Source organism: Ursus arctos, unplaced genomic scaffold (genome assembly GCF_023065955.2).
Source record: "Ursus arctos isolate Adak ecotype North America unplaced genomic scaffold, UrsArc2.0 scaffold_36, whole genome shotgun sequence".
Taxonomy (NCBI): domain Eukaryota; kingdom Metazoa; phylum Chordata; class Mammalia; order Carnivora; family Ursidae; genus Ursus; species Ursus arctos.
Genome location: NW_026623050.1, coordinates 147,498 through 161,388, shown reverse-complemented (window position 1 = coordinate 161,388; position 13,891 = coordinate 147,498). Strand labels below are relative to the sequence as shown.

Sequence of the window (13,891 nt, the reverse complement as noted above, 5' to 3'; positions counted from 1 at the left end):
CTTAGAGGAATGTGTCTGGCACATAGTAAGCACTATACCATTGTTAGCTATGTTTCCGTTCCCAATATGTGTCAGACTCTGTGCTAGACTCTTAAGAACACAAGAACAATGTATGATGAAAACCCTATCCGCAGGAAGCAAGCTCAGGCTCTTTGGTATGGGAAACACTAGAATATGAGGCTAGGGTTGGGTCTGTCCCTCACCTACTTTTAATCACTAAGGAAAATTCTCTTCATCATAGAAGAGACAGAGTGTACCCATCTTCAAAGGTAAGCCACTGGTCAGGGTTAACCAAATTGTGACAGGACCAAGACTGTCTCTGCTGGGCCTCTCACCCCTTGCAGAAGCCAATCAAGTGATGTATTTTTTTTACATTGGTATTAGTGATGTGTATATATATTTTATGGTCAGTTAGCCAACACATAGTACATCATTAGTTTTTGATGTAGTGTTCAACAATTCATTAGTTGCATATAACACCCAGTGCTCATCACAACACATGCCCTCCTTAATAACCGTCACCCGGTTAACCCATCACCCCACCCCCTCCCTTCTGTAACCCTCAGTCTGTTTACCAGAGTCCAGAGTCTCTCATGGTTTGTCTCCCTCTCTGATTTCTTCCCTTTCAGTTTTCCTTCCCGTCCCCTATGGTCCTCCATGCTATTCCTTACGTTTCACATATGAGTGAAACCATATAATTGTCTTTCTTTGCTTGATTTATTTCACTTAGCATAATCCCTTTCAGTTCCATTCATGTTGATGAAAATGGTAGGTATTCATCCTTTATGATGGCTGAGTAATATTCCATTGTATATATGAACCACATCTTCTTTATCATTCATCTGCTGAAGGACATCTCGGCTCCTTCCACAGTTTGTCTATTGTGGACATTGCTGCTATGAATGTTGGGGTACATGTGCCCCTTCTTTTCACTACATCTGTATCCTTGGGGTAAATACCTAGTAGTGCAATTGCTGGGTGGTAGGGTAGCTCTATTTTTAACGTCTTGAGGAACCTCCATACTGTTTTCCAGAGTGACTGTACCAGCTTGCACTCTCACCAACAGTGTAAGAGGGCTCCCTTGTCTCCACATCCTCGGCAACATTTATTGTTTCCTGTCTTGTTCATTTTGGCCATTCTAACTGGTATAAGGTGGTATCTCATTGTGGTGTTGATTTGTATTTCCCTGATGGCTAGTGATGTTGAATATTTTTTCATGTGTCTGTTGCCCATTTGTATGTCTTCTTTGGAGGAATGCCTGTTCATATCTTCTGCCCATTTTTTGACTGGATTATTTGTTTTTTGGGTGTTCAGTTTGAGAAGTTCTTTATAGATCTTGGATACCAGCCCTTTATCTGTAATGTCATTTATAAATATCTTCTCCCATTCCATGGGTTGCCTCTTAGTTTTGTTAACTGTTTCCTTTGCTGCACATAAGCTTTTTATCTTGATGAAATCCCAATAGTTCATTTTTGCTTTTGTTTCCCTTGCCTTTAGAGACTGTCTTGAAAGAAATTGCTGTGGCCAGTGTTGAAGAGGTTACTGTCTATCTTCTCCTCTAAGATTTTGATGGATTCCTGTCTCACATTTAGGTCTTTCACCCATTTTGAGTTTATCTGTGTGTATGGTGTAAGAGAATGGTCCAGTTTCATTCTTCTGCATGAGGCTGTCCAATTTTCCCAGCACCATTTATTGAAGAGACTGTCTTTTTTCCATTGGATATTCTTTCCTGATTTGTCGAAGGTTAGTTGACCATAGAGTTGAGGGTCCATTTCTGGGATCTCTATTCTGTTCCATTGGTCTATGTGTCTGTTTTTGTGCCAGTACAATGCCGTCTTGATGATCATAGCTTTGTAATATAGCTTCAAGTCAGGCATTGTGCCCCAGCTTTGGTTTTCTTTTCCAACATTCCCCTGGCTATTTGGGGTCTTTTCTGGTTCCATGCAAATTTTAGGATTGTTTGTTCCAGCTCTGTGAAAAATGTCAGTGGTATTTAGATAGGGGTTGCATTGAAAGTGTAGATTGCTCTGGGTAGCATAGACATTTTAACAATATTTGTTCTTCCAATCCACGAGCATGGAATATTTTTCTATCTCTTGTGTCTTCCACAAATTCTTTCGTCAGTGTTCTGTAGTTTCGAGAGTATACATCCTTTACCTCTTTGGTTGGGTTTATTCCTAGGTATCTTATGGTTTTTGGTGCAGTTGTAAATGGAATCAATTCCTTAATTCTCTTTCTTCAGTTACATTGTTAGTGTATAGAAATGCAACTGGTTTCTGTGCACTGATTTTGTATCCTGCCACATTCAAGTGGTGCATCTTTGATGAAACATTTCCTCACTGCAATTACTACACTCCTTGACTCACTTTTTTAGGCTCTTTTTTCTGAACTTTCCAGGGCTTGCCTAAGGAATGGGTTGCTTACGTTTGGTTCAGCAATATTTTTGAAGGCCTACCATGTGCCAGGCTGACATTGTACCAGCTGCCACAGATAGCCTGGAGGAGCTCATAGTGGCTTGGACAAACAGGAAGAAATCATTCCAGTACACTGTAGTGAGTGCAATCATAAAATACATATCCTAAATACTGTGGGAGTTCAGAGCAATGGGAGGCCTGGTAGACAAACTAATCAGAAATAAGACATCATTAGATGATACAAAACAATGTATTTTTCTTTCCTAGTAACTTAATGCAAAGAATTAAGTAATGATGAAAATTTGGACCACTACTTTAGGTTGGTGGGAGAAATCTTTTAAGATATATTTTGCCTAAGTAATGCCTTTGAGAGCCAAGCACAAGCAGGCACATGCCTATGCGTGGGGCCACACCTGTAACAGGCAGGACTATTGAGAGACTCCAGCAGCGTGAGTGAGGGAAGGGAGCAGGGGCCCTGGGTTCTAGGGGTGTGCAATATAGAACATTCCTTGAGTATGACTTCCACTAAGCAGGTGTGCTATATTGAAGAAAATAAAAATTCAACACACGTAGGTGAAGTCACTTTCTCTCAAGCTATTTCTTCATTACTGTCATCATAAACAGGAATTTCCTGATGACCCAAAAAAGGCATTGTGTGGGGTCCTCATCAGAAGAGGACGAAAAGAGTGTAAGACACAGTACTTTGCCTCAAGGGAGGCTGGTTGATGAGAGAAGACAAATAACGGAGTCCTAGGACTCAAGTGAATTTGCTGTATTAACACAGAAAGATCTCAGCTAAGATAAAGCCTCGGGTTGTCCGAGGCCGGAGGATAACCCTGATATTCCCATTTCTATAGGTTCTTAGGGCACAGTCTCTCAGGCAGCTTGTCTCCAGACTCAGGTTCTGAGGTTACACTGGTGATGAGCAGCCCTGACCCATAGATCTCATGTGGCTGCCATGTGTCAACATAATTTAAGGTGAAAATAAAGAAATTTGCCTTCTTATTGCTATGTTTTAAATATATACCATTTTAGTGATGAGAATGCAGATCAGTTTTCTTCATTGACACTTTTTAGTCAACCAAAGCTGAATTTTTTTCCCTTGGAGCCCAATCAAGTTTTTTTTCTTTTACAGATAAAAAAAGATTAAAAAAAAAAAAAAAGAGGGGCACCTGGCTGGTTCAGTTGGTAGAGTATGCAACTCTTGATCTCAAGTTTGTGAGTTCAAGTCCCACATTGAGTATAGAGATTACTTAAAAAAATAAATTTAAAAAAGTGCAGCCCATACATATTTTTATTATCCCTCCACTAGTCCTTGTACAGAGAAAGGTATTCACTGCTCACCCTCACCTTGAGCGGTCTCCAAGGGAATTTACTCCTCTGGCCATTCCCTCATTCCCTCCTTCTGAATACCATATATTCCTTGTATCTGAATGAACAGGCAGCTAAGTCAGCCTTTCTGTCCCCACCCCCTCTGCCTTTCTTACGGACGTCGTACAGGGGTGTATAGAGTAACCCTGACCATAAACCCCCATATGAGAAAAGAACTCTCATGCAACATCTCCTGCCTCCTTCTAACTGGACCGTTGGGGATCACTATGGGGGAAGATTTGAAACAAGCCTGAGAAGCTGGACAGGATTTTGACAAGCAGGGTGCTCTGAACATTCTGGGGGAGGGAGTGCAAAGTAAGTTCTAGCAGCACTGTCTAGGTTTGAGTGGGTGGAGGCAGCTCTGCAGAGTAGCGAGAGCAAAGACTGAGAAGGCCTGTAGTCCCTTGACAGGTTGTGAATATCTGGAGTGATCAAGCAAAGGGTTTTGGGAAAGAAAAAAAAAATCACTAAAAACCCTTAAAAGTCTATTACTCGGGGCACCTGGGTGGCTCAGTGGGTTGAGCATCTGCCTTCAGCTCAGGTCATGATCCCAGGGTCCTGGGTTTGAGCCCCTCGTTGGGCTCCCTGTTCAGCGGAAAGTCTGCTTCTCCCTCTCCCTCTGCCTGCTGCTCCCCCTGCTTGTGCGCACTCTCTCTGACAAATGAATAGATAAAATCTTAAAAAAAAAAAGTCTATTATTCATGGATAAGCACAATTTCCATTTGAATGTTTTTTTCAGATATTTTACCATGCAAATGTAAATATATGTAAGAACAGAAATGAGATTATATCCTACCTACAACTTTGTAAACTGCCTTTTTTATGAGAAATATCATATTACATAAATTAATTATTAATATATTACATAATAAAAACGGCGGTTAAATAAAAAGGCATAGGCATTGAGGGAGGAAATGATGAAGTTACAACGTTACTTTAGAAGGATTAATCTGTCACCGGGTTGCAAGATGGCTAGTGGGAGGGTGGGAGGATTGATGGCAAGAACATTAGGTATGAAGGAGCTGTAGTTCAGACCGGAGGTTCCGGGAGCCATAGCTTTTACTGTGTGTGTCATTCTCATCAATGCAGACTAATGCCAGGCCTGATAAAGGACTACGCTTGAGAAGACGTAAATAAAAGACAGCAACAGCTCATTCATTTCGTAAGTAATGCATCCACTGCTCAGCCTCAGAGCTTTTGGAAAATTCCAGGCACTTGACTTTGGCAGTCAAAGTGGGAAGTCAATCCTTTTTTTCCTGCTCCTCCCTTCCCCCCCTTCCTGTGTAGACTGTAGAAGGAAGGAATGGCATTAGGGAACGTTTCTGATAAGGCCGTAGCCATGGAAATTAGCAAATCTCACTGGTAGTTTACCAGATTCATGATTATTTCAAGCACCACCACAGACTGATGCCCTCGATGGTGCAGAAGCAGCAGGCTTTTGTGTGGGTGGGTGGGTGGGTGGGAGTGGGGGTGGGGTGTTGGGGGCGGGAGTGGTGGAGATTGTTGATTTAGGGAATCCTCCTATTAAGATAGTTTCTGATGCAGCTCTCTGTTACGCGTCTACAGATGGAAAGCAGGTGATAATATTCGCTATAGAGATTTTCAAATCTGAATCTCAAGAGACCATTTCCCTCCTTTTCCCAGTAGATTTCCTACAATTAGGGTACACTGTCGTCAGGTAGATGGTAGGGAGCAGCATGCTAGAGAGGAAAAAACAAAGCTCATCTCCATCAGAAGCCTGGATCACTGCTTTTGGGCCCTCTCGACTCCGTTTTTCCCCGAACTGCACAATGGGGATAATACTATTCTTCTCCTAGGGGTTGTTGGGAAGTAGGGGAACCTACGTCAAACACTTCAATAGTGCCTAGTGCAGTGACTGTGTCTCTCTCTGCAAAACATCCCCCACTTCCTAACTTTACCTGTTCAGTGATTTTTCCAAGAGAACACAGTATGTATGGTTGCATGCTGCCCTGGAAAGCAGAGCCCTGGACCAGCTTTACACCAGCTTTAGAAGGGGGGCAGTGGTGGGAAGACAGACTCGCTGTGGTGCTGATGACCTGGTACTCAGTACATGGCGTCTGAACCCTATGGCCATGCACAACACAAACCCAACCATGCAGGTGCTTGGGGGATTCACGGCTACTGGGGCCTCATAACAAACAGGCCTCGTGGGGAGGAGTTCAAGGGCTGGGCGGCAGGCAGGAAGGCAACGAAATGGGCAGGACAGCAATTATAAGAAGCAGGATAATGTCTATAGAAAGGAGACTTGGAAGAGCAAAGCAGACCCCCAGCCTCATGAGATGGGGCCCGTGGGAAGATTATAAGACCGAAGTCTACTTCTCAGAGCTGGACACAAAGGTGAAACCACTCTTGCAGTGACAAAACTGAATCTGAACCTGAACTGGCTCAAGTTCCTACCCCAAGTTAGCTATGTTCGTCACAATTCCAGTTCTATAAGCTGTTGATACATTGAAAAAAAAGAGGAAAAAAAAAAAAAAGAAAGGCTTCCTTGGCCACAAAGTTTGGTAACTTTAGACTAAACAAATATTAAGCAAATATTTATTTACTGTAGTACTTCTCAGTCTTTAAAACACTAACATCAATTGCAAATCTCTAAAAGAAAGATGTATACAGTGCTGCTCAAACTTACCCGAACTCTGAATCCTTTAAAGGGGAGAAAACAAATATTCTAAAGAATTACTCTAATCTAAAAAGAGTAGCAGGACTAGCGTGGGTGCTGGGGGATGCGGTGTGGCTCCAGCTGTGGGCTGGGTGGCGAGGAGTGTGGAAGTCGGGTGGGTGCCTTGTGATCAGTCAGGGCTGGAGGAGAGCCACAGAGCCTGAACATCTGGCAAGACCTATAAAAGACAAATTTTAAAAAACTGAAGTAAAGATTAAGCCATACCTTTTTCTTTGTCTTTTTAAAATATGAAAACATGGCAGGGCACCTGGGTAGCTCCGTCAGTTAAACGTCTGACTTCAGCTCAGGTCACGATCTTGGGGTCTTGGGGTGGAACCCTGCGAGGGGCTCTGTGCTCAGCAGGGAATCTGCCTGAGATTCTCTCCCTCTGCCCCTCCACCCTACTCATGCTCACGCTCTCTCTCAAATAAATAAATAAAAATCTTAAAAACAACAACAACATGGCTTTTCATGAAACAGCATGTTATAAAACAGTATGCTAAGTAAGTCTAAATATAAATCAAAAAGTCTGGAAGAGTCTAAATCAAAATGTCCATGGGGAAAAATTTTATTTTGCATGGTACTATTTGTTATCTTTTTTTACTGAACTGTATGTTCCATTTTATTTAATAAATGTCCATCTTTTGTAATTAATTTGTAAAAAATCACTTTATTAAAGGAACCAATCAAAAGCAATTGGGAAATTAAATGAGACTTTTTGTGCAAATCTTTGAAAGTTTAGAATTTAATTTGCAGCTTTGGTGATATTATTTTATTACTTGTTATTTTTTTCCACTTAAGCTAACCCTGGTTAGCTTGATTCATCTGAATGGACCTCTTTTAGAAGGAAACTTGTACCCTTTTCCTAGGGTTGCTGTAATGAAGTATTAGAATCCAGGTGGCTTAAAACAACGGAAATATAGTCATCCTCAGTTCTGGAGGCTGAAGACCAAAATCAAGGCATTGCAGGGACGCGCTCTCTCTGCTGGCTCTGGGGGGACCCCTTCCCGGCCTCTTCCCAGCCTCGGGCGGCTCTGGCAGTCATTACCTTACAGCTGCATCACTCCCACCTCTGTCTCCTTTATCACATGGACTTCTTCTTCCCTGTGCATCTGTGTGTCTTCCTCTCTTCTTATGAGGACACCAGTCATTGGATATAGGGTCCACAATCATCCAAAATGACCTCATCTCTCTAACTACATCTGCGAAGACCCTATTTCCAAATAAGGTCACATTCTGAGTTTCCATCTAGATGAATGTCAATTTTGGGGACACTATTCAATTTACTATAGAAATAATTTAGTCCACAAACCATTCAAAGTATAAATTAGCCCTTTTGGAGGGCCTCTTTGAGCCTATCAATGTTTTAACTATAACCACTGTGGTACGCAATCCTAATTACATGACTGTCCTATAGAACTGTGTTAACGAGGTCTCTAAGGGATGTTCACAGCAACATTTTTTGTAATAGTGACAAATGGGAACAACCTAAATATCCATCAACTGGGGAACCAGTTAACTAAATTATCATACACCCATGCCATGTATAGTGTATAGTCTTTAAAGGGAGGGAAAACTGAATGGGAAGAAATCAGAGAGGGAGACAAACCATGAGAGACTCTGGACTCTGGGAAACAAATTGAGGGTTGCAGTAGGGAGGGGGTGGGGGGCTGGGTTAACCGGGTGACGGGTACTAAGGAGCGCACGTGTGGTGATGAGCACCGGGTGTTATATGCAACTAATGAATCAATGAACACTACATCAGAAACTAACGATGTACTATATTGAACATAATAATAAAAAAATAAAGAAAAGGGGCGCCTGGGTAGCGCAGTCGTTAAAGCGTCTGCCTTCGGCTCAGGGCGTGATCCTGGCGATCTGGGATCGAGTCCCACATCAGGCTCCTCCGCTGGGAGCCTGCTTCTTCCTCTCCCACTCCCCCTGCTGTGTTCCCTCTCTCGCTGGCTGTCTCTCTGTCACATAAATAAATAAAATCTTTAAAAAAAATAAAAATAAAAAAAAATAAAGAAAAAAACCGAGTGACAGATATGGAAGACATCCAAGATAAAGTTAAAAAAAATTAAGTGCACATGTTCAGTGTGTTTTAATTTATACAATAGCTCCTACAAATTAAACAACTTTACATTTATTTTTATGTTTTAAGGGACGACTTTGTCTTTCAAGTACCAAAAGGTACTTATTGTTCTCCTTCAATTTTTCTGAATCCCACTTCACCCTCATATTAGTCGCTCAGGCTGCCATCACAAAATACCACAGACTGGGTGGCTTAGACAACAGAGGTTTATTTCCTCACAGTTTTGGATGCTGCGAAGTCTGAGACCAAGGTGATTACTGATTCAATTACTGATGAGCGCTCTCTTCCGGGCTTGTGGACGGCCACGTGGTCACTGTGTCCTCACGTGGGGGTGAGAGAGTGAGCTCTACTTGTGTCTCTTCTTCTAAGGACAGTAATCCTATTATGCAAGCCCCACCTTCATGACCTCATCTAACCCTAATTACTTCCCAAGTCCAGAACTCCAAATACTATCACACTGGGGGTTAGGGCTTTAATATATAAATTTCGGGGGAAGACAATCAGTCCACAACAATCTTCCTTCCAAAAAATTCAGGCCATAAAGCAATGCTTATACCTGAACCAATTGAGGCTTTTAAAAATTAGCACATAGGGGGTCACCTGGGTGACTCAGGGTTGGGTGTCTGACTCCTGGTTTTGGCTCAGGTCATGACGTCAGTATCCTGAGGTTGAGCCCGGTGCTCCGTGTAGAGTTTGCTTGTCCCTCTTCCTCTCCCTCTGCTCCTCCGCTGCCCCACTTGCTTGCTCTTTCTCTCCCTGGAATAAATAAATAAAATATATTTTTTAAAAATTAGCACATAGGAAAAAGTACCATAAAGGACCTGGATTGGTCATTCAGATACTTGTAGAGACAGTTTAGCTCACTTCCAAGATAGCTGAAATTAATCATCAGAATGAATCCAAAGTAACCAAGCTTGAAGAAACATGCTAGGCCATCAGCAATGTATCATTATGACTCATGCTATGGTTGTCATTCTTATCCTTTAATAAGATCTGTGGGAATGGCAATCCTCCCAGTTTCCTAAGCAAGTGCTGGAGGGACCGGCTATAATGGGAACTTGTTAAAATGTGAATTGCACAACAGCTCTCCTGAAATGAAAAAAGGTAATTGCTAGGGAAGAATGGTATTACTAACCAACATTTTCCCCCAGCACTGTCTAGTTCATGTCACTGCTGACAGGGGCATTTCATGACACTGCAGAGTCATACACCAGAAATTAAAAAAAAAAAAAAAAGTAATGCACATGGAAATGATGTAGAAACCCAACAATAATTAGGAAGGTAGTATCTTACCAAAAAAACAAAAAAAACAAAAACCGCGAAAAACAAAAAACAAACAAACAAAACCCCAAAGTTGTTTTTTCACTGAAGGGGTTTGAAATTTCAAACAAACAAAATGAGGGGAAAAGTTTCCTCTTGTTAAGACCCTTACTGACACAGAATAAACTGCATCTTGAATAAAGTAGTGTAAGGTGGTCCTTTTCAGAAGGCAGTGATGATATTAGAGTCAAATAACACAAATAACTGGGGATTTGCAAGGGAAACCCATTTTATGGAAGCTACCAAAAGTCTCAGAACCTTCTTTTAGAGCATACTGGAGGAACTGGTTGGACCATGGAATAGAGCTGAACGGAACTATTATAGAGACATTGTTAAACGGCATAGACCAAAATATAGGACACTATCTATAAAAGCGTTTATTTTTTTTGTTTTTTGTTTTTTGTTTTTTTCTTTCCTTTGGAGAGATCCATTCTTGCAAATCTGGTTGAATAGAAAGTTTCCTTTTTCGGGGCACCTGGTTGGCCTAGTCAGAACATGTGACTCTTGATCTCCAACTGGTGAATTCAAGTCCCACATTGGGTGTGGAGCCTACTTAATTTTTTTTTTAAAGTAAACAAATAAAAAGAAAATTTCCTTTTGCAAGTTTCCATCCAAATGTAACTGCTCAGAAAACAGCATGAAGTATTAGAAATAGTCAGCTTCTTTAGAATGGGAGGGGGTGAGATTCCAAAACAAATACAAAAACTGTGCAGATGGCCCACATACAAAAGTCAAACGAGGCAACTCACATGACCTATGGAATCACGGTGTGCCTTCTCAGTTTCTTTAATTAAAATCATATTCGCTCAAAGGCACAAAGGGAAGTTTAACATTTATTTTTGCAAGTTGAGTGTTTCCATTACTAATTCAAGTTTAGTCCAGTGGGAGGCACGCAAGGAGGCGGGCCCAAACTGCTGATTGTTAGCTTAGATTACGTTGTGTAAGTTCAAACCTTTTAGAGCAGCAAAATGCTCTGGGTGAGTGGTTCTTAGTTCTTGCTGCACAGGAGATGTCCACGCTCTACCTTGAGCAAATGAATTAGAATCTCTGGAGTGTGGCCCACGTATCAATCAGTGTCTTTTAAAAGCTTCCAAGGTGACTCTCCTGTGAATCCAGGATAGAGAACCATTATGCTCTGAGGTTTGGAAATACATCATCTTATACTAACATTAATATTTGTTCTAAATCCAAAAATGGTAACTGCACAATGCAGAGAACTAGGAAAAGTACAGGAAAGCACAATTTTAAAAAATCATCTGAAATCCCGTGACTCCTTTATGTGTTCATCATTTTTTTCTATGAATAGATATGAAAGAATAATATGCAAAATGTTTTTTAAAATATATTTTAGAATTAGAAGGCAACTTTAGAAGTCATTTAGTACAAGTCCCTTATTTTTATAGATGAAGAAATTAAGGCCAAGAGTTCTTAACTCAAAGTCACACAGGTAGCTCATTTGGAGTCAGGATTAGAATCTAGGTTTCCCTTGATTTTTTTTGCAAAATATACTTCATATATATATATATATTTGAATCCTCAAGTTTAATTTCAACTTGAAACTCCATTATTGTAAAGGATCCATTATTTCTCATGATATTCTAATAATCTTTAAAAAACACAACAACAACAAGCAGAGCTTTTCAAGGAGTACCTTCATCTTTCTCCTGAAAAATTCTAGCATGCTTAAAGAACATTGCCCTCATTGTATCCTATGGAACACTGACTCCATGGGAAGTTAATAGGTGTGATAAGGGGAAGAAAGGGGGAGCTTCTCATTTAGATGAATTGGAAACAGAATTAAAGAAGATTCTTTACTGAACCATTTCTCATGGTTTTAATGTTATTCTAATCCCACTGAGCATTACTAAAGTGTGTGCAGAATAGTATCTGCAGTTCTTCTCAAATGTGTTTGACCTTGGAATCCTTCTTCAGTTCAGTTCCGATTTTCACCTCAGTCTTCATGTTTTAGCAAATAATGCTATGAGGATTCCTAGGATAAAGGAATAAATAGCCTGCACTAACCTGAGGCCAAAGCAAGTTTGATTTGGGTTACAGTTGAAACATTTTTATATTAAGTGGGGGAGTACTTTAAAAGGGAAGGAATATGTGATTTGAATGACTGATGTTTTCGAAAGTGCTCCTTTACAACTTATTTAAGAAGCAGAACAATAGTTTGAGCATCAAAAAAATTGCATGAAAACCATTAATTGGATATAACATTCTAAAATGTATTCCCTTCTAGTTTTTACATTTTTTCACATAAATGTAATTATAGTACATTCAGTTCTGTATTATATTTACTTTCAATTAAATTACTCACGTTCACTAAACATAAATGTTCTAGGCAGTGGAATCAAATATAATTAACATATAGTTACTAACATCAAGGAATTTAGGGCAGAGTGCAGTGAGAGGGGGTAGATGCGTGCTCAGGGGATGTCAACAAACACAAATGCAATGCAGTGAGTGCTGACGCAGGTTTCACTGGGGCAAAGATCGCCCAATAAGGGCCAAGACCCTTGTGAAGTCTGAGATCAATCTCAAAGTTTCATCAGGGACAACAGATAAAGGCAGAAAAGTAGAAAGAAGCAGGAAAGCAATCCACAATTTCTGTCTTCCTATGATCAGGTAAATAAACATTTTAGAATGAATCGGAAGGGGAAAAGCCTTTTCCATTACTGCCTTATTCAAACAGTCTGCTATGAACACAAAATATCTTTAAAATCAGAAAACAAACCGGGGTGGAAATCTTCAGTGTCTCCAGATCACCATCATCTTCAAGGGTCCAAACTCTTTAATTGGCCCTTTCCCAACCACACTCTCACAGCACTCCTCTTCCCTCGCCCCCACCACCATATCAAATAACCTGGAGTCAAAGGAATAGGGGTACCATTTTCAAACCACCAATTTAAAACTATTATAAAGTTGGTGAAATGCAAATAGGCGCGACTTTGCTAGGGGATTTTAAAATGAAAATTCCCTTAAAATGTGCATAGTCTTTGATCCATCAACTGCGCTTTTAGGAATTTAACTTAAGGAAATAAGAAAAGACATACTGTTTATAAACACTGTTTATGAAAGGGGGAAAAACGGGAAACGAATATCCAGTAACAGGTTATATTATTATATAGGTATACAACTCAATACAAAATCTGATCACTAGTGTGCCTTTTTAAAAAAGATTTTATTTATTTACTTATTTATTTATTTGAGAGAGAGTGAGAGAGTGCGCGTTATAGACAGCACGAGCAGGGGGAGAGGCGGAGGGAGAGGAAGAAGCTGACGCCCCACTGACAGGGAGCCCCACAGGGGGTCCATCCCAGGACCCTCAGATCAAGACCTTAGGGGAAGGCAGACCCTTAACCAACTGAGCCAGGCAGGCGCCCTACTAATGTGTTTTTAATTTAAAAAAAAAAAAAAAAGGCATGCATAGGTGGCGGGCACTCCAGTTAACCTCACAACGCTTGAAAATAGATAATCTAACTTCTACACATGAAGAGGTTGAAGCACTAAATATTTAACGTGTCCAAAGTCACACAATTAAGTTAAGAAGCCAGGGTTCAAAAGGAGCCATCTGAATCTCAAACCCATGAGCCTTCCCACGTCCACACTGCTTCCTAGCTTTGGGGCAGAACGGGCAAAGAACTGTTTTTACCTCGCAGGGTTAATGTGACTTAAATAATAAACACAAAGCTCCTGGGCCATGGCAGATATTCAATACTCGGAAGCTACTAAGTAACTTGCTCAAACCCGTGGTGAAACCAGGTTTAAATGGAGATTTGAATCTTGTGTTCAGGGAAACGCGCAGGAGCTTAAGAAGGTGTCCTTGGCTTCAATTCCTAACGCAGAGTCAGTATGGACTTCCCCTCGGTCCCACAAGCGCACCTCTGGGGTCAGGAACACAAGCCTCTTGCGAACGGAGGAAGCTAAGTACCGGCGACTTTCCTGTGCAGCTCCAAGCACTCTCTAGCCCATCCTCCGCCCGCCAATTTCCGGGGTGGAAGTGACGTC

The 13,891-nt window shown here is 41.0% G+C and overlaps 1 long non-coding RNA gene across 1 annotated transcript; it reads right to left on the bottom strand.

Moving 5' to 3' along the window:
• Positions 1-446: 446 nt before the first annotated feature.
• On the bottom strand, positions 447-13,885 carry LOC130542487 (uncharacterized). Its single transcript, XR_008957065.1, has 4 exons — positions 13,766-13,885; positions 10,833-10,984; positions 9,161-9,316; positions 447-6,643 (listed from the first exon to the last, which is right to left on the bottom strand). It is a non-coding gene; the product is annotated as an uncharacterized LOC130542487 (long non-coding RNA).
• Between the last annotated feature and the right edge of the window lie 6 nt (positions 13,886-13,891).